The sequence below is a fragment of the Oryctolagus cuniculus genome, chromosome 1, assembly GCF_964237555.1.
Source record: "Oryctolagus cuniculus chromosome 1, mOryCun1.1, whole genome shotgun sequence".
NCBI classification, from domain to species: Eukaryota; Metazoa; Chordata; class Mammalia; order Lagomorpha; family Leporidae; genus Oryctolagus; species Oryctolagus cuniculus.
This window is the reverse complement of record NC_091432.1, coordinates 70,407,986-70,427,004: the sequence shown is the minus strand read 5'-3', so window position 1 is coordinate 70,427,004 and position 19,019 is coordinate 70,407,986. Positions and strand designations below refer to the sequence as shown.

Sequence of the window (19,019 nt, the reverse complement as noted above, 5' to 3'; positions counted from 1 at the left end):
GAAGTGAAGTGGGGAAGAGAGGAGGGTGGGAGCAGATGTATCAGTTTCACAGGCACACTCCTGCTTGTTAGGGTGTGGGTGTGTGCTTGCACCTACAGTGGGGACCAACAGACAGGAGCCAGTAGCTCAGAGTCAGGACAGCCGAAATGGGATGGGAACACACACATAACAAAATGACTCTTAGCAAGTTCATTTTTTCCAGCAAGGCAAAAATGAATTTACATGTTATTTTTAAAACTGTGAAGGGGAGCACTCTATTACAGGGATGGATGGTGAATGAAAATAAATTGTAAAGTGTTTGTTGTTTGTTAACTGAGAAGTGTGTTGCTCCCTTAAGTGTCACTGATACTCACTGTTTTGAGCATGCTGTTGTCATTTTCCTTTATATCGATGTAAAACGATTTTGCTTTCGCAAGTTCACTGATGACTTCATCCCCCTAACCCTATTTTTTCCCCAGTAAGGTCCTAAATTCCTCAAGCCTGCCATCTCCTTGCCAGGGGTTTTCAGAAACCTAAGCCCCCTGGTTGGCAAGGGACTGCTGTGTATGAAATGGTAACTGCCCTCAAGGAGCTTACAATCTAGCTGGGGGTGAATGACTTGCACGCGAACACAACTAGACTGTGAGCTTCTAGAGGGCAGGGGCCTCACCCTAGTCATCTCTCTTCTCACCCTGCACACCCTCCCTGAGGGATCTCAGCCAGCCCCATGACCTCCACCACCGCCTGTGTGCCGAGGACCTCAGCCTGAAGAGTCTGCTGGCTGCCACCCCAGCCCTTCCGCCGTCCCCAGGGCTCCTCGCTGTGGGGGGATTCTCCGCAGGTGCTGCCAACCCCAGCTGCTCACTAACACCCAGCTGCTCGTCTGCATCTCCTCTACGCCACCCCTGGCTACTGGGCATGGTCCACCAAATCAGACTCCCGGGGGCTGCTCTTCTGGACGGAGCTTGATGGAAAATGCTTGTGTTTCAGTGTTGAGTACAGAGGGGAGCCTAGCAGATGGTGTAGATGTAATGAGTGGATTTATGTTAAAGACATCCGCTGAAAGACAGATAGGGAGATGCTCCTGAATGGGTTTTTGTGAGACTGTGGTAGATGTTTTCTTTATGTGATGACCCTTGTGCTTTTCAAATCTCCTGCAACAAATATGTGTTACTTTTATAACCAGCAAAACTATCTAATAAAAGTGGTTAAAAGGTCTCAATGTAAGTGTCGCCTTCTCTGGGAAACAGCAGCTCACAGAATCTGAGGCTGTGCACCTGCTCTTGTGTACCCTGTTGGGGGACTTGTCACACTGGGCTCCTCTTATACATCACTCCCCTACTAGATTGTGAGCTCCTAGAGGGCAGGCAGCATGGTGTGTTCATCTCATGTTCCTGGAGCCTAGCACAGGTAACCACTCAATGCAGGTTTGTTCTTTAGGAGGAGGGGGAAGGACATCGGGTTCTCGGATTTTTCACCTTGATGCCTCCCTTTCGTTGTTTCTCTTCCCCGAGTCTGTTTATTCAGTTTTTCATTCTATGGAGTCCTTACTTTTTAAATCAAGTGCTTCTTATTTAGTAAGCAAAGACCTTATGGATGCCAGCCAGAGCTCCACCAGGGCTGAGTCTGGCACGTGTTAGCTACTGACCCAGTCTGACTCGGGCAGAGTGTCCCCTGCCTGACACCCAGGGCACGACACGCAGGACTGTCACAAGTCTTTGGAGCTCAGTACATTCTGGAGCATGGCTTTGAGTGCGGCAGTGGCAAGCTTTCGTGTCTGTGCCAGCATGCAGCAGGAAGGAGGGAACAGATGGAATAAGGAGGAAATGGCCACAGCAAACTCGAATTGTGTGTTTACTCTGTGCCGGGCATCCTGCTGAGCATCGACATGCACTGGCCCCTTCAGCCCTCACAACAGCTCTGTGAGGTGGGTGCCAGCACACTCCCATTTTGTAGCTGAAGAAACTGAGGCTTACAGACACACCAGGTGGGGAGAGACTGGGGTCTGCACTGGGGTGCACTAATTGCAGAGCCACAGCTGAGCCCTGGGTCCCTCTGCTCGCTGTTCTGGGTGGAGTGAGAGGAGAGGACAAGGTGGGGGTGTTTGCTGAAAGTGAGGAGCAGGGGCTGCAGCTTCATGGCCCTGTGTGGTGCAGGGCCAGCGTGGAGGAGCTAAGCTGGGAACGCACAAGGTTCTCTGTGAGGGCCACAGTGCTCCCACACATATAGGCTATTTGTACCGTGGATGTGCTGTTTTCTGGGAGGTTCTTGGGAGGAGTCTGAACCGTTAAAAATCCCCATGAGTTAAGAGGGCAGGCCCTGGACTGGGGAGGAGTGGCAGTGACCGTGAATCCTGGCTGGGAACTTCCCTGTTAGTGCTGCCCAGTGGCGAGGGCGTGGTCTTATAGAGGATATGGAGAAATAGGAAGGCTCATGTGTGTCTCCCAGGTATTTAGAATCAACTGATTGCCAAATCAATCAACAAATATTTATTCAAGCAGGGACCTGATAGCTCTGTAGCTTGTCAGGGTTGTTTAAAGGAGGATTTTGGCCTTGGGTGGGCGTTTGGGCTAATGAGATAATAACAATTTCCATTTAGTGAGTGCTGCTGGCATGCCAGGCTCCTCTGCTGGGCGCTTTGTATACACGATTCCACTTAATCCTCACAACAACCTCAACAAGGAAGGTTTTATAACCCGCTCTTGAAAGAGGAAGAAGCTCGGGAGGGTTTGAATATCTTGCCTGAGGTCAGAGTAACTCAATCTAGTAAGCAGAGGAGCCCGATTCGACTCCATTTCCCAAAAATCCACATTCCCCACTCTTTCTTGATGTGCAACATGTGTGTTTCCAACAGAAGTAACATCTCTCAAATGATGAACTTAATAAACAGACGTCATTCAAGCTGAGACTTGGTGCCTGCTAATGGGTCAGGCAGTTTTATGCTGAGGTCTTGCCTGGAGTAACTCTGGGATGAGACCACCTCTGAGTCTTCTCTGACTGAAGTTCTCTCAGACCCCACAGAATCCAGTTCTTTGGCTGTTGAGACAAAGGAAATATTGCCCCCATGCCCAGTCGGTTCTTGAAGGCTGCAGTCACAGGAATCAGTGTTTCTCTGCCTTCCTAGCAGATTCGTCCTTGGCCATAAGCATTTCGAGTGAAATGCAACAACCGTGTAGATCCAGGAAACAGCTACTCATTTCGGCTGATTCTGCTTCCCCAGAGAAGAATCTGGAACCAGTAGGTACCTGCCCACACGACAGCTGGAACTCAGCTGATGTCCCCCAGGGATTGGCTCGCCTTCAGGGACTCCCTAAGAAATCAGAGTAAGAAGCAGAATGCTGCAAATCATTTGGGTTGGTGAGGTTTGGAGCCGTCTTTGTGCTTCTGCCCATGAGAAGTCATGCAGGGCACCTGCAGTGACACCCCATGGATGAGTCGATCCCCTTCCTTCCTGATGAAGGGAGGGGCCAGGCTGGCTGGGCCTTGGTAGACCTTGGCGCTCGCTCCTCCCTATGAGATGACCACACTTGGCTGCTCAGGCCTCTGTGCCTGTGCCGTGCTGTGCTCTGCTGGGAATCCCTTCTCTCTGTCCCCTTGGCCCAGTCCCACTAAGTCTTCAAGACTCAGGTCCAGCATTCCCTACTTTCCTGTCTGTCCTGTATGACCTCTACTTGGGCGCCTGGCATACCTCATCTCTGTCCCATCTGCGTTCTAGAACCTAGCACGCTGCGACCTGAATTCTGACTTTCTTCTTTCCCAGAGCTGGGTGCTCAAAATATGTTTCTTGATGACAGTGGCAGAAATTTTGCCATCAGCCCTGAGCATATTCTACTTAATGTTGGATTGTATCGGGGCCATAACGCAGGCAGCAATGAAAATAAACCCTCGTGTGCACGTAGCAGTTCATGGTTTGCAAGAGTGTTTATATCCCTCTTGCCACTCGTTCCCCTTAACTTGTGTGGAGGAGCAACCGCTATTAATATTCCCATGATAGGCATGGGGATGATAACCAAAGCGTGGAGAAGTCACCTGATCTGACCGGGGGTCAGGCAGTTTGGAGGCCCAGCTCTCTCTCTTGAGGCCCTGTGAGGTGAGGCTGGGTGACCTTGGTGGGCTTTGCAGAGTATCTACCATCTCAACCAGGTGAGGCGCCCCCACCCCAGCTTGTTAGCTGCTGCTGCTGGAAATCCCCAGGTGAACCTGCTGTCTGATCAGGAATTCCAAGTTGAACCCATGACTTGGGTATCCCCGGTAGACGTGCTGGTGGGGAGGATGGCTGGGAAGCATGGGTGAGTGAGAAATGCGGAGAGCCCGCTGCAACCTTGGGCCTCCTTCCAGACTGTCTACCTTCTGTCGGCATGGCACTGCTCACAGTTTTCCTTGCAAAAGTTGGGATAAATGTAAATTAACACACATATGTAAATTCATTAACTTAAAAAAAAATTGGCCCCTGTCATCTTCATTTTTCTCCAGTGAGAGTGATGATAATAACACCTCTGTGCAAGGTTGTCATGCACATTCAATGAGAAACCTCATGCAAATGGACCCTGGATGGCAGCATGGCGTTGGTATTTTAATGTGATTTAATTTTAGTTTTAGAGGATTTACTTATTTGAAAGGCAGAGCTACAAAGAGAGGAGACACACACACACACACATACACACACACACTCACACACAGAGCTATCAGCCATTCACTGGCTTACTCCCCAAAGGGCTGCAGCAGCCAGGTCTGGGTCAGGCCTAAGCCAGGAGCCAGGACCTCCGTCTGGGTCTCCCACATGGATGGCAGGGCCCAGGGTCTTGGGCCGTCTTGTGCTGCCTAGCCTCCAACATGCAAGCTCCATTTGACAGTGTCTGCAGTTTCATTTGCTGATTGAGACCTCATACAAAAAGAGAGGAAAAAAAAGTCAAAAAAACCCCCACACATTTTGGGCCACTCAACAATCAGACCTCCCTAAAATTCCTGAAATGAGAGGACTGCCCTCTTTCCCCAGTGGAAGCCCGTGACCCCCAGACTGGAATGGCCTCGCCACTTCCACCTTCCTGACTCCCAGAGCAGCCAGATGTTGGACTCCCAGTTCCTCCCCTACTGTGTCTCGTTCTGGGATGTCCTTCCTTCTCGCCACCAGTGGCAGCTGTCTGTGGCCTGGAAATTGCTCAGATGCTACACATGGGAGGATATAGTGTACAAGTGAGGAAGGAGAGTGCCGAGGAGATGCAGGCCGGGCACGGCTGTGGGCCTCTCCCAGTGGCCACCTAGCATGGGGTGAGAGGGGACAGTCTTTGGGTTTCCCAGACCTGGATTAGAATCCTCATGTTGCCAACTCACTGGCTGGCTGGCCCAGTCCAGGTCCTCTGCCCCCTGCATGTGCGTGTTTGTTTTGGATTTGTGAAAGGCAGATATCAACGACACCAACACCTATGGTGAGGATGCGGTGAAATCCCATATGTAAGTCAGAGGGCACGTGGCCCGGTGCAACGTGGGCTGCCGTGGAGTTGACGTCCCCAGCCACGGCTCACGGCAGTGGCCTTTGCACTTAGCTCCTGCTTCTCCCTCAGTCTCAGCCCTTTGAGTGCCTTTCCCTGACGCCTCAAGCCCACGTCTGCGGCTTCCTTCTCTCTGTGTCCGTAAAGTTGCCTTCTGTGCTGTGATGTCCCTGCTGAAATCCCTGTGTCCTTGCCTGGGCTCTGAAAGACACGTCCCCTTGATCACTGCCGAGGATTCAAGCAACCCTCCCTGTGGGCCCCCGAGAGATCTGAGGGCCCTGGGATCGTGAGCCAGAGAGCAGCGGCCTGGGGAGCCCCAGCAGCCGCCATGCCTGACTGTCATAAGGAGGAGCCTCATGTGCATGGGAGCAGAGAAGCACACAAAAGGAGAGGGGGCCGAAGTTGCAGCCCGCCCCCGCAATGCACTATTGTGTCCCCAGCCGTAGACCTGCCTGCCTGCCTTCCAATTAGGGCAACCATGCCCTCTCCCCTGGGTGGAAGGCGCCCTTGCCACAATGTGAACAGCTGGGCTGCTTCGGGAGGCAGGAAGGCAGAGGGGACGAGGCCATTCGGACGCAGGGAGCATGGGGCTTCTATTGAGGATGCTCCTGTTGTCTCCACTTTTAGGAAGGCCTGGCTCCCAGGTGGGGGTGGAGGTGGGGGTGTGACAGGTTTCTCTTCCCTTTTTCTGGGCTGGCAGTAGTGATGCGATCAGCAAACCTGTCTACAGATCACCCTTGGATGAGAATCGGGTCCCAAGCTTGAAGCGGGAAAGACACAAAGGTAAAGGTGCTTAGGACAATTGGGGGAAGTATTACAGATTCAGATTCATACGATTGGAGAGGTTGGAATTCTCAGAAGGGGTTGGGCTGGGCAATTAAAGCTCATAGAGGGATCAGGATTTCATTAGAATGTTGAAGATGTTGGCCATGGGGAAGCCAAGGTGAAAGGAAGGCAAGGGGGGCAAGGGCTGAACAAAGAGGCAGGAAGATCGGTGCATGAGGATGTGGTATTTATCACACACCTGCTGTATCCTACTCTCTTCATACATCTGTCCCCTTCCCACTAGCTCAGATGAGACTCCATTTTACAGACAAGCAAACTGAGGCCCAGGAGAGCCAACTCCCTCTCTCAGCTGCCTGAGAGCAGGAATAATTGTTACCAGAGAACTGCAAAGGTTTTTGTCTTTGCACAAGAAAGAATTCAGACGTGAGACAGAGAGCAGTGGAAAGCAAATAGCAAGGTTTATTAGGGCAGGGACATCTGTAAGAATGGATGGGCACCTCTCCAGACAGGACCTGGGAGAGAGTGCCCAGTCGCTCAGACTGGGGGAGAGCGAGGTTACATGGTTGAGTGGAGAGAATACACCTGGGCAGGCCAGGCGGGCGGCTCAGCAGAGAGGCAGAGGGCTGAGCGTGCAGTCAGGTTGAGGCTGGGGGGTTTTTAAGGATGGGCCTTGCGAGTTTTCCCACTGAAGTTATCAGATGGGGGGAAGCCTGGCTGGCGTCGCCCCGCCTTAGAAGAAGGATGGTTATCGGGTAGAAGGGACAGGACATTTGAAGTGCGGATACTGGGCTGCACCTGGAAGGTTATCTGGATGACTTTGAGATGCACATGCTGGACCTAGATGTCAACTCCTTAGGCCTTTGTCACACACACATAAGCTCATATCTGACTTCCTACCTAACATTATCTCAGAGTATGGAGCCATTGTCCCAGGCCCTTATTGCCTGTGGCTTGTTGGAAGAGGGTGAAGGGGGGTGCAGGGGGGGTGCTACATATCCGCAGAAGGAGTAGGGACCTGATGTTGAAGGCACTGGGAGCAGTGGGGGAGGTCAGGTGCTGAGTGCTATGGCCTTGCAGAGCCTGTGTGAGTGTCTCCACCTGAGCTGCCGACAGAGCCAGTGGGCCATGGTGCATCTCGGAGTGCCGTCCTGGGCTTCCTGGTTGCAGGTTCCTGGCTGTTCACCGAATGCAGCCCAGGATGGAGCCAGAGTGGTCCTCCTCTGCAGCCTTCCCTCCCCAACCCTGGAGTAGAGCAGATACTCAGCCAAACTGTGGCAGCCCACAAGGTGCAGGTCTTTGGGCTCAGGACTGGAAGGCAAATGGCTGATGGCAGTGTTCAGGGAGGGGCGCGTTGCTTCTTTCTCTATGCTGCAACCCTGAAGTCTGTCTGGCACTTTCTGCGAGTGGGCTTGGTTGGTGGATGAGCTCCTTAGGGCTGCCATGTCTTGCTACCACCCAAAGAGTGGTTGGATACAAAGCAAGTGTTTCTCACAGTGGTGGCAGCTGCCAAGTCCCGAATGAAGGTGCTGGCAGGACTGGCTCCTTCTTGGGTCTCCCAGGGCAGAATCTGGTTGGGTGCTGGTGGTTGCGACAGTCCTGGACTATCTTTCATGTGCCCTCACCTCTGTCTTCTGGGAGCCTCTCACTGTGTGCACACAGCATTCTTCCCAGCCGCCTCTGTGTCTTCTCCTCTTCCCACGAGGACTCCCCTCCTCCTGGATAAAGAAACTGCCCTGCTGCAGTAGGATCTCATCTTCACTTGCATCTTAATCAAAGAAAGTTTCATTCGCAGGTGCTGGGGGCTAGCATTTCCACATAGCATTTTAGGAGACACAGTTTAGTCGCCAGTATTTGCTCATTATGCGTTCGTGTTATGTGGCATTTGCAGGTCGTGAGTCAGTGGTTATTGCAATAATCACCCCAATCCCAAGGGAAGGTGGCATCTTCAGAAAAATGGAAACTGAGATTGGAAAAGTGATTTGCTCAAATTCACAGAGTGAATAAGTGGTAGGAACAGGAGGAGCTGGTGCTAGGGCTTCCAACTCAAGCCTGGGCTTTTCCCCCACTGTCCTCTGCTGTCTGGGAGCTGCGGGGTGGCAGGGGCAGGTGTGTCACCTCCTCACGTGCCCAGAGGGCTGGTGGGATCCAGGAGAGCCAGGCACCATGTGCACACCCGTGACTCACTTTGCACCCAGGAGCAGGTGGTGACTGATAGGGAGTGTGTCAGATCAGCTAAGCCAGCTTTTGGGAGAAGGCAGGGTGAGTGAGTTTGTGGCCATTTCCAAGGGTCAGGTGCCAACTTCACTCTGCTCACCCCATGGTGGGGAAAGCCAGGGGGTGATCCTTATTTCCTTCCTAGCAAAGAACTAGCCCAAGGTCTCGGCCACGGTTGGCTGCCCCACATTGTCTGGGCCCCTCCCTCTGGCAATCTCTCCCTTCCTTCAAGCCTATCCTCATGCTGGTGCATCCCCCACCCGGTGGCCACCAGGGCCACACAGCCAGCTGCTTTTCCCTTCCCCACCCTGCTCCCCTGAGTGCCAGAGAAAGGCCAGACTGTCACCCCCTCCCCGTTGGCCATGGTGCTGCCACCCTGTGGCCCCTGTGCCTTTTAGAACATTCCCTACCCTTCTGGACTTCATGGTGCTGGGTTGCCACCTCTGCTCCTGGGATGGCAGGTGATGGCTCAAGTACTTGAGTCCTTGTCACTCATAGAAGAGGCTCAGGTTGGATTATGGGCTCCTGGCTTTGATTTGGCCCAGCTCCAGCTGTTGTAGGCGTTTGGGGAGTGAACCAACAGGTAGAAGCCCTCTCTCTCTCCCCTGTCCCTTTTCCTCTGCCTGCGTGTGGGGCACTTCCGTCTCGTTGGCCGTTGTTAAGATGAAGGAGCTCCCCAGGGGGCTGCTAGCACTCTGCAAGTGGGAGGCAGCAGCTGTGCATCAGCACCTCCTTGGGTGTGAGGGTCCTGTGGTGTGCCACGGGCTGTGCCCGTGCCCCTTGCAGAGGGCACCCTCTGGAGAAGATAAGGTTCACCAGTGTGCAGATGAGGGCGTGGAGGCCCAGAGAGAGCATCTTGGTACCTGCCCACCACCTGGGTTGGACAACCACCTTCCCGGGCAGTTGTCAAGACGCACATGTCCCATATCAGAGTGCCAGGGTGCGAGTCCGATTCCAGCTCCCTGCTAATGTGTGCCCTGAGAGACAGAGGTGCTGGCTCAAGTGCTTGAGTCCTTGTCAATCACTTGGGACATTCAGACTGGGTTATGGGCTCCTGGCTTTGACCTGGCCCAGCCCTGGCTCTTGTGGGCATTTAGGGAGTAGACCAACAGATGGAAGATAGATTTGTCTGTCTCCCCCACCTCCCTTAAATAAAAATAAGTAAATAAATACATACAAATTTAAAAGTATAAAACACCTTTCCCACATGTCAAGTTATGCGATTTCAGACAAATTTGTTTCTGAGCCCTCACTTTATTCTTTAAACAACAAATTTATTCATTTATTTGAAAGGCAGAGTGACATGGGTAGGGGGAGAGGAGAGAGGCAGCAAGCTTCCATCTGCTGGTTCACTCCCCAAAATACCACAACAGGCCAGAGCTGGGCCAGGTCAAGGCCAGGGGCCCAAAAGTCCATCGAAGTCTCCCACATGAGTGGCCGGGGCTCAGGCACCGGGGCTCAGGCACTCACCCACTGCCTTCCCAGGAGTATTCATAGGCAGCTGGATCAGAAGTGGAATAGCCAGGCCACAACCCAGAACTTTGAAAGGGGGATGCCAGTGTCGCAAGCAGCGGCTTAACCCATTGCACCGCCGCATGGACCCTAGCTTCCTCTCCTTTGACAACCTGTCTGAATGTTCCGCAAGCCTATGTTGGGGTCTGAATCAAACCACATCTGTGCATGTGCTTACCTGGCATCCAGTAAGCACTTGCAACTTCCAGCTGGACTGCAGAGAGGAAGCAGAGGGGACCCAGGAGGAAATAGAGGCTACAGGGGAGCGGAGGCAGGGTCCCCGAGGTGTGGAGGAGGAAAGAGGGGGCGCTGGCTGTCCATAGCTGTGGGGTCAAAGCCAGAGCCTAACCCTGCACGGTCCTGGAGGCCCAAGGTGGGAGCGGCATCTCTTCACTCGAACCCTTCTGACTGTTCATCACCTCTGCACTCTAACCCTCATCCACCCCTCTGCCCTTCGCGGTGTTCGGATGCGGGGAAGGAGCCTGAAGATCTACAAGCCCCATGTCAGGCTTGCCGTGAGGGTACTCCAGAAAATTTGTGGAAAGTGGAATTGAGAGGTAGGTTTACTTGGGTACAGACAGTTTTTTGGAAACTCATGCCTATAAAGAGTCTTCAAAAAGCTTGGGGAAAGTGGGTATTGGGAGGAAACGATGCACACATTTCACACACTGCTTTGCACCCAACTTACCTCTGCTTTCCATTTTTCCAGACTGTTTGAAGTACCCAGGTAAGTCTGTGATGCTCAGGGGCTCTGTGGTTCCCCAGGGCAGAGGTGGGAAGCCATGATTCCCAGCACACACACTTACCCCTGCCAGCCGCAGGGCTGGGGAGGCAGAGCTCGCGGCTGATGGACTACTGCCTGCTTTCCTGACCCCAAGCCTGGCACCCCAGTATGGAAACATCACAGGGGTACTTTTCCTCCCTGAGATTGTCCTTCCCCAAGGCCACAAGCCAGGGAGCAACCCACACATCCTGGCTGTCAATTCAGTGCCCCAAGGCTGTTAGCAGTTTGCAATTAGCAGTTCGCCCACAGAGTGAATGTTCCGGTTGCTTTGCTCCAAGTTCATGACAATCTCTCTCCTGCCCAGCTTCAGTGTGACCTTCCTGTGACTGCCCAGATATCCCAGCAGCCATCCTCAGCAAAGGGTTATCTTGGCTTGGAATGCTGGGGCTTACGGCTTCCTCCAGGCTGTTCCATCTTGCACCCTTCCTGCTGCATTGCCCAGGGGCTAGGCCATGGCTGACCTTGGCTGTCCTTGACCTCAGAGCTGGCGTTTTCTGCCTGGGAATAAATAGTCTGCTGGAGTCCCTGTTGGTTGTTAGTAAATGTTTTCTGAAATACCAACCATGTAAAAAGGGGAAAGCTGATTTTATTTCTTGGATCACAACAATGTATTGATTTTTTTTTTTCAACAAGAAATAAAAAGTCATTTGGTTATGAGCACACACCCCTTTTCTGTATCTTTGGGTTGATGGGAATGATAGGAGTGATTATAGCTGTCCAGTGGAAATAATAAATGCGAGTGTACAGTCCATCGCCCAAAGCCCTTGGGGTCAGATGTGTTTGGAATTTAGTGCATTTTTAGGTTTCTGAAAGGAAATTGGTTGCATTTACTGTATATTATGTAATACTCCTGGTGGAGTCTGGGGCAGTGCTCCATAATCAAACCCATTAATTTTTCTGCAGCAAAATGTATGACTCTCCACACTAAGTGGGAAAAATAAAGACAATAAATAGCTTCGCATCACTTCAGGTCAGCTTTTGCCACCAAATCAGTTATTAAAAAAGCAGAAAGCTTTTGATTGAGGATTTTTTGAGTGTCGGCACTGATAAGAGCCTGTGGCTGCGGATGATTCATGTTTGCTACCTGACTCAGAAAGCCGCAGAGAGACGCCGCGTGAGGCCGTAGGAATCAACTCCCAGTCGTCGGCAAGGACAGGAAGACCTTGGGTACACGGGACTGGGCCCCAGTCGGCTTGGCCTGCTGAAGGCTTGCGCCGACCAGGCAGAGATGTGGGGCTGAAAAACACTGGGTGAACGAGGGTGGCACAGCCTTGCTATTAGCGCGAGATCCCAGTAACTGGCCAAGCATTAAAGCTATCATGGAAAATAAAAATAGCTGTAAAACAGCAGCAGTGGCTCTCACTTAGAATACTACCACCAGGCCCTGGTCCAGACACTCAGACACCCACATCTTTTTTTTTCTTTTAAAGTAATAGTTATTTATTTATTTATTTATTATATTTATTTGAAAGAGAGAGAGAGAGAAGGAGAGGCAGACAGGCCTTATATCTGCTGGTTCATTCCCCAGATGGTCACAGTGGCCATGCCAAAGCCAGGAGCCAAGAGCTCCCTCTGGGTCTCCCACATGGATGCAGGGGCCCAAGCACTTGGGCCATTGTCTGCCGCTTTCCCAGATGCATTAGCAGGGAGCTGGATCAGAAGTGGAGCAGCCAGAACTCCTATTGGATGCTTGCACTGCAGGCGGTGGCTTAACCCATTGTGCCACAATGCCAGCCCTGCCTACATCTTTTACCTCACTGAATTTTTCACAGCAGCGCTACGAGGTGGCATTATTCAAGGTCCCACAGCATTTTGGCTCCTCACATGACACTTTTGAGCTGCTGCTGCTCTGCGGATGCCCACACAAGCCAAGCTGCAACTAACAAGACCGCCAAGAAGGAACCATCCTGAGTGAACAAAATGCACTCTTGAGCACATGCCATGTGCTGGGCATTGTACTCAGAACTTTGCATTATTTAATTTAAGCCTTTAAGCAACTGTTTCAGGTAGAGTTGCAAAAATCCATTTCCCAGGCAAAGTAACTAAGGCTCGGAGTGGGAAAGGACATGGTGGGGCCAAGATTCAAACCCAGGACTACTGGCATCAAGTGGAGGATCTTAAGGGTTGAGATGCCTTGTGTTGGCCTCCAGGAGCTCACATGGAGGTTCAGGCGTATGTGACACAGAGCAGTGAGTGGCCTTGGTGACAGACACATTAGTACATGGATGGCGAGTAGAAAGACGGAATCAGCCTCTCTTTCCTGTATGTCATTAGCCACATTTCAGCTGCCCTGTGGGCCCCAGCTTCCCATCTGTAAAATGGGCACAGTAATACCTGCCCTGAGTGCCATGGTGGATGGTACTTTAGATTCAGGGAACCAAAGTATAATAAACCATGGTTTGGTTCTTTGTGCTTTCTTGTCTGTACACAGAGGTACTGGGCAGGGAACCATATCTGAGGGCTTGAAAGAGCAATCTGGATCTTTTGGGAGAAGGTGGAGGGGAAAAGGGACTCCAGTAGTCTCCCCTAAATGTTTGGAGCACGCATCTGGGCACCCTTCCCCCTGGCCCCCAGTGGAGCAGTGAGGGTGCTGATGGCGCTGAGCGGTCTTTGACAATCACAAGGCCCCCTGGACCCACCTCTGGCCTCATCTCTCACATCTGGCAGCTGCCAAACCTGGCATGTGTTTCCTCAGCACCCCTGGGATCCTGGTATCCCCCTCCCTCCCCATCCCACTGCCTAGGTTTTATCTCCTCTTCCTGCCCCAGCCATGGCCGATGCCCCATTTCTCCCTCTGTCCTCCCCACATCTGTCCCTGCATAGCTGCCAAGGTCCTCTTTCTAACAAAATGCCACCGTGCTATTCCCTGTTCGTTTGCTCCCCATCAACCAAACTTAGCAGGGTCTGCAAACCCTTTGTAGCACACGCTTTCCAGACCAGGAGGTGAACTGGAGGCTGAGTGGGGACTCTGTCCTAAGAGTGGAAACAAATTTGCCGGCATCTTTCATTGACATGATCCAAAATGCAGCCATCATCGAGTGCTCTATTGTGCAGGTCTAAAGATGGGAAGCCTGTAACTTCTCCTGGAGGGGAGGGTACTTTTTGTGCTTAAATGGGTTTCAAATTGAGCTGGGCTTAATTGGAATTTGTGTTTCCTACCATGAAATCAGTTGTAAACAATTATCTTAAAAAAAAAAAAAAAACACTCCTAGTTCTCAGGCCCTGTGGAAATGGGTTTGGCCCCAGGTCTGTTGTTTGCAGACCCCTGAACTTGGCAATGCTGCTCCGCCTTGACTGCGCGCTGGGTTCACCTGGGACACTTCTCAGAAATGCTAGTGATGGGGCTGAAGCATGGGCCCATTCAACACGCAATTCTGGGCAGCTGAGCAGGACATCAGGATGCCCTGAGTGGGGCTGGCCGATTGTGATTGCCAGGTCCAGGAACCGCGGCCCTCCAGGATGGAGGCCACGGGAGGCCTGGCTGCATCTGGTGCCACCGACCTCTCTGGCCTCTTTCCCCGGCTCTCCTGGTCCCCAGTCTGTTCCAGAGCTTTCTCTGTGTGGGAACACCTGTATCTAACCCTTTCCCCTTTGTCCTTCAGTGTGTGTGCCTGTCCTCAGGCTCGAGTCCCTGGACTTTGCATTTTAGCATGGAGCACCCTGCACTGTCATTGCCCAGGGACCCCCCTGGACCCTCCCCAGACTGCAAGCTGTGCAAGGGTAGTGAGCATATCTCTCTCCTCTCAGCATGCCCCGTGTCCAGCTAACACAAGGTTGGCGCACCATCCCTTGGTGCTTAGGAAATGTGTGCTGAGTCAGTGGGAACAATAAAGGCTGAAATGGAGCAGCCTGGATAGGGCCCCCCCCATGGTTGCTGGGGAACCTCCTCCCCAACAAGGAAGAGTCAGATCTAGTGGTGCAGAGGGTGCAGGGGAGGCCAGAAGCAGTTGGTTTCCGATTCCTGGTAATCACAAGTTTATTTTCTGGGAATCTGATGTTTTCTGTAACTTACACTTTCTCACATTGTGATTTGGCACTTTTTTTTTTAAAGAAAACAAAGTGGTTTTTTTCCCCCCTTTATTTATTTATTTATTTATTTATTTATTTATTTATTTTTTTGTTGAAGAATTTTGCTGCTGTAAAACTCAGCCCATGTGTGGTCATAGAAATGGAAATGTGGTGGCCATTTTGGCATGTTGCATCCTGCTGCATTCTTTCGGTCATCTTCATGCTGTCCCCATGGCCCCTGTTTCTGGGTTAGCGCTGCCCTGGGGGTGGACCCTGTTGTGTAGCTCCCCTCCCTATTGCTGTGGCCCATGGCTGGCTCTGACCTTGGTGGAGGTGCCAGCTGGCTCCTTCCGTATATGAACTCACCAAGCATCTCAAGACTATTGGAAAACCTCACTACCCTTCTACCTTTTATACTCAACACATCTATTTTGCTTTTGTTTACTTGTTGAATGTGCAGGAGGGAAAGAGACTGGGTCTTCAAGGTCCCAAGGTCATCTAGGGCATTCCCAAAGTTCCACTGGGGAAGGGAGGGAAGCGTCGTCCATGGAGTGCCTGCTCTGTGTACCAGCTGCTTGTGTGTGGCAGTCTCTGCCTGTCTTACTTTATTTGTTCCTTTTATCATTTTGTCCTGCACCATCCCTGCAAGGTAAGTGGTATTATAATTTCAATTTTTACACAAGAGGAACCTTAATACCAGATGGAGGGATTGTATTGCCCAAGGGGTAGAGTAGAGCAGCCAAATTCATGTGTACTCGTGTATACTTTTAATGGATGCTTGATATGTATAGAGTACAGTTCACAATTCACAAGTGTATGGCTCAGTGTGGTCTTCTTTGGCTCTTTAAAGAAATTGTTGTTCTAATTTTATTTATTTGAGAGGCCAAGAGATGGGCAGAGAGACAATAAAAATCACCTATCCACTGGCTCACATCTCAAACTGCCCCAACAGCTGGGGCTGGGCTAGGAACAGGGCTGGGAAGCAGGAGCTAGGATCTTAGTCCAGGCTCTCACATGGGTGGCAGATAACCAGTTACTCAAGCCATCACCATGGCCTCCAAGGATCTGCATTAGCAGGAATCTAGAGACAGGAGCCAGAGCCAGGAATCAAACCCAGGCACTCTGATGGGGGACACGCTGTCTTAATTGGAACTGCTAGGCCAGGCGTCTGCCTCCCTGTTAATGTTCCATGAGGTGAGCCTGCCCACGTGGCTAGAACTTTAATCATGATACCACCTCCTGAGGGCCCCCGTGTCGTCCCTCCCTCCCTCCCTCCCTCCTTCTCTCAGCTTCTGTCTTTCTGGTCGCTTCCTGCTAAGTTAACTGCTGCCCTGGCTTCTAATACCACAGGTTAGTTGGGCCTGTTTTGTAATTTAATGTAAATGGAGCCCTAGAGCTTCTTGTACTCAACACTGTGTTAGTGAGACTTCCCTGTACTGCTCCCTGTAGCTGGAGCTGGGTGTTTTTCATCACTGTGAAGCGTTGCCTTTTGTGAGCATGTGTAATTTACCTGTCCTACTGGAGGTGGACGTTGGGTGTTTCCTGCTTTGGGGCTGTTCCAGATGGTGCTTCAGTGGATGCTCTTGCACGTGGCGTTTGGTACGCATTTGAAGAGTTTGTGGCTTATAGGAAAAGCATGAGGGGTCTTCAGAAATGAAGCTCATTTAAAAACGTGTATTGCCAAAAAAGCTGCATGGATCCCTTAACTTCTTGCATGAAATCAACATCTTTTATTCCATTTGTCCGTGAACAATTTGGAGTACCGCGTGGCTGATCTGATTTAGTAGATACTGCCAGACAGTTTTCCCAAGTGATTGTGCCAACTACGCAAAGCGTGCAAGCGTTCTGATTGCTTTGTCTGCGCCAACATCATGTGTTCTGTAACAACCGCCTCTTTTGCTTCAGCTATTCCCGTAGTACTCCCATCCTTGTGTCCCCTTAGCCTTTAATTTGCATTTCCATCATACCTATTATGTGTTTATTGGCCATTTGGATTTCCTCTTTTGTGCAGTGCCTGTTCAACTCATTTTTTTTTGTTGTTGTTATTAGCAGATTGCTGTCTTGTTTATTTGTAGAAATTCTCTCTACTTTCTGGCATAAATCCTTTCTCAGATATTGTCAATATCTTCTCCCTTTTTGTGGCTTGTCATCTTGTCTTTAACTAGCATCATTTGATTAGCAGAAGTTCCTAATTTTGATGAAGTCCTGTTGATCAGAATTTTGTCCAGTATTGTCAGCACATCTTATGTTCAGTGAAAGAAAACTCTGCCTATCCCAAGGTCACGAGGATGCGCTCCTCTATTTTCTTCTAGGATTGCTGTGGTTGTACCGTGAACAGATCCACAGCCCACTTGGAATTGATTTTCGTGTACCCTGTGAAATAGAGGCCCAGGCTCACCATTTTGCATATGGATAGCCAGCAGATATGGTAGCCTCTACTGAAGGATCTGTAATCTGTCTTCTTCCCAGGGCACTGAGGGTCCTCTTTGTCCTGCATCCTGTGGCTGCACAAGGGGTGGTGTGCATCAGCTCTCCTCCAGTTAAATCTTTAGGCCTGAGCTACCTGATTGAACTGTGTATCTCCCTTGCAGTACTCTACTAGAATTTGAATAAGTGATCTCAAACTAAGCTAAGGGTGGGAGCATGTAAGAGTCTGGCTTTTGAGTGGGGTTGCTGTGGGCTGTGTAAGAATGAGGAGACACAGAAGGTATTCAGAGTTCTAAATCACACCTGGGGACTGCAGGGTAGAGGCAGGAGGTGAGGGAGGGACGGCAAAAGCCTGTGCTTCCAGTCTCCCGGGAGGTGCTGGGAAAAGAGCTGGCAACAAGGGAAACCCATGAACCAGGATCTTTGACAAACTCTTGGGGAGGACAATCCGAAAGGATAGCGGAAAAAGTATGTGCTTCTACAGCCATGAAGTAACACGAATTGTTAGACAAGGAGTTATTTGTTGAGTAAGTCGGGTTTGAAACAGATTTTAATGAGAGCGCATAATTTGTACTTAGGGATTATTAGCTCTTCCAAATCATGTTCTAACTGGGCTATTAATTACCTTTTTGATTATAGGAGTTAATCCATATGTGCTCTCATCTTAATAGGGGATTACATTTTTGTAGATGAGGCACAAATAGCCAGCATTTAATAACCTGGCTTCTTTCTGTCTTCTGTGATTGAGGAGTTCCTTATGGTCCTGATCTAAAAGGTGTGCTCGAAATGGCCATCATTGACCATCTGGTGGAAGTTACCCAAATGTTGGCCGTGAACTTGGATTAGTGGTTCTCAGTCTTGGCTCACATTTGAATCACAAAGGAAACTGAGGGCAGGGTGCTGCCCCAGGGATTCTGATTTGCTTGGTCTTGGAAGCAACCTGAAAGCTCCTCCAGCAAGTGCAGTGTGGAGCCAGGGTGAAACCTGTGTCTATAAAGAACCTTCTAGACTGTGCCTCCAGATAGTCCCTGCACCCGGAGGTCACAAGCCTCTCATCCCCTGCCATAGCACCTGCCTCAGCTTTCCTGCACAGCTCCCATCTCTGTTCAGTGGCACTGGCTTTGGGGAGCACAGTGAGTTCCCACTAAGGGGTTCCTTCTCCCCGTCTATTCTAATGCCTCATCCTGCAGGTGTGGAGTCCCAGGGTCAGGGAGAGGAGTGGTTTGTGCATGGTCCTGCAGCAGGTGAATCAGTGATACATTGAGCCAGAAACTCTGGCTTCCTGATTCACTGGCTGAGGATGTGGCAGGGTCTACAGAGGGTGGGAGTGGCGAGCAGGACAAGGAAGTGGGCACCGCTGACCACAGGGAAGCTCTGAAGTCCAACCACTGAGCACCAAGCTGGGCACCAGTCCCATGGCTGTGATTGAGTGAACAGAAGAAGCACCTGTGAGGCGCTGTTGAGGACAGGGAGGGAATGTACAGATTCAGGCCCTCCGTTATACACAGATCCTATTTTGCTACCCCGTAGCCTGCCTCTAAAACACTGTAGAGTAGGATTGCTGTGGCACTGGGCGGGAATTCCGGGCCGCCAGGCTGGGCTGGCGTGTGTGTGTGTGTGTGTGTCTGCTCAGCTGTCTGGTGGCATTCTACCAGATGAACCAGTGCAGAGGGAAGAGCCAGGGACAGGTTAGCCTTATGCTAGTGCAGCAGGCTCCCCTGGTCATTCCATAGAAACAGAAGGCTCAGTGTTCTGGCAGGGCTCCCGTGCCGAGCCATCCCTTCTGTAGATACCCATTTGTAGAGCACACTTTCTTGTTC

General features: G+C 51.1%; 1 protein-coding gene and 1 non-coding gene across 24 annotated transcripts in view; both read left to right on the top strand.

Annotated features, from left to right (window-relative positions):
• TENM4 (teneurin transmembrane protein 4) overlaps window positions 1-19,019 on the top strand; it is a 2,118,216-nt gene that overhangs the window by 1,405,955 nt on the left and 693,242 nt on the right. The window lies entirely within an intron of this gene.
• MIR708 (microRNA mir-708) lies at window positions 566-634 on the top strand. The gene is given in 1 exon segment (NR_162699.1): window positions 566-634. It is a non-coding gene; the product is annotated as a microRNA mir-708 (primary transcript).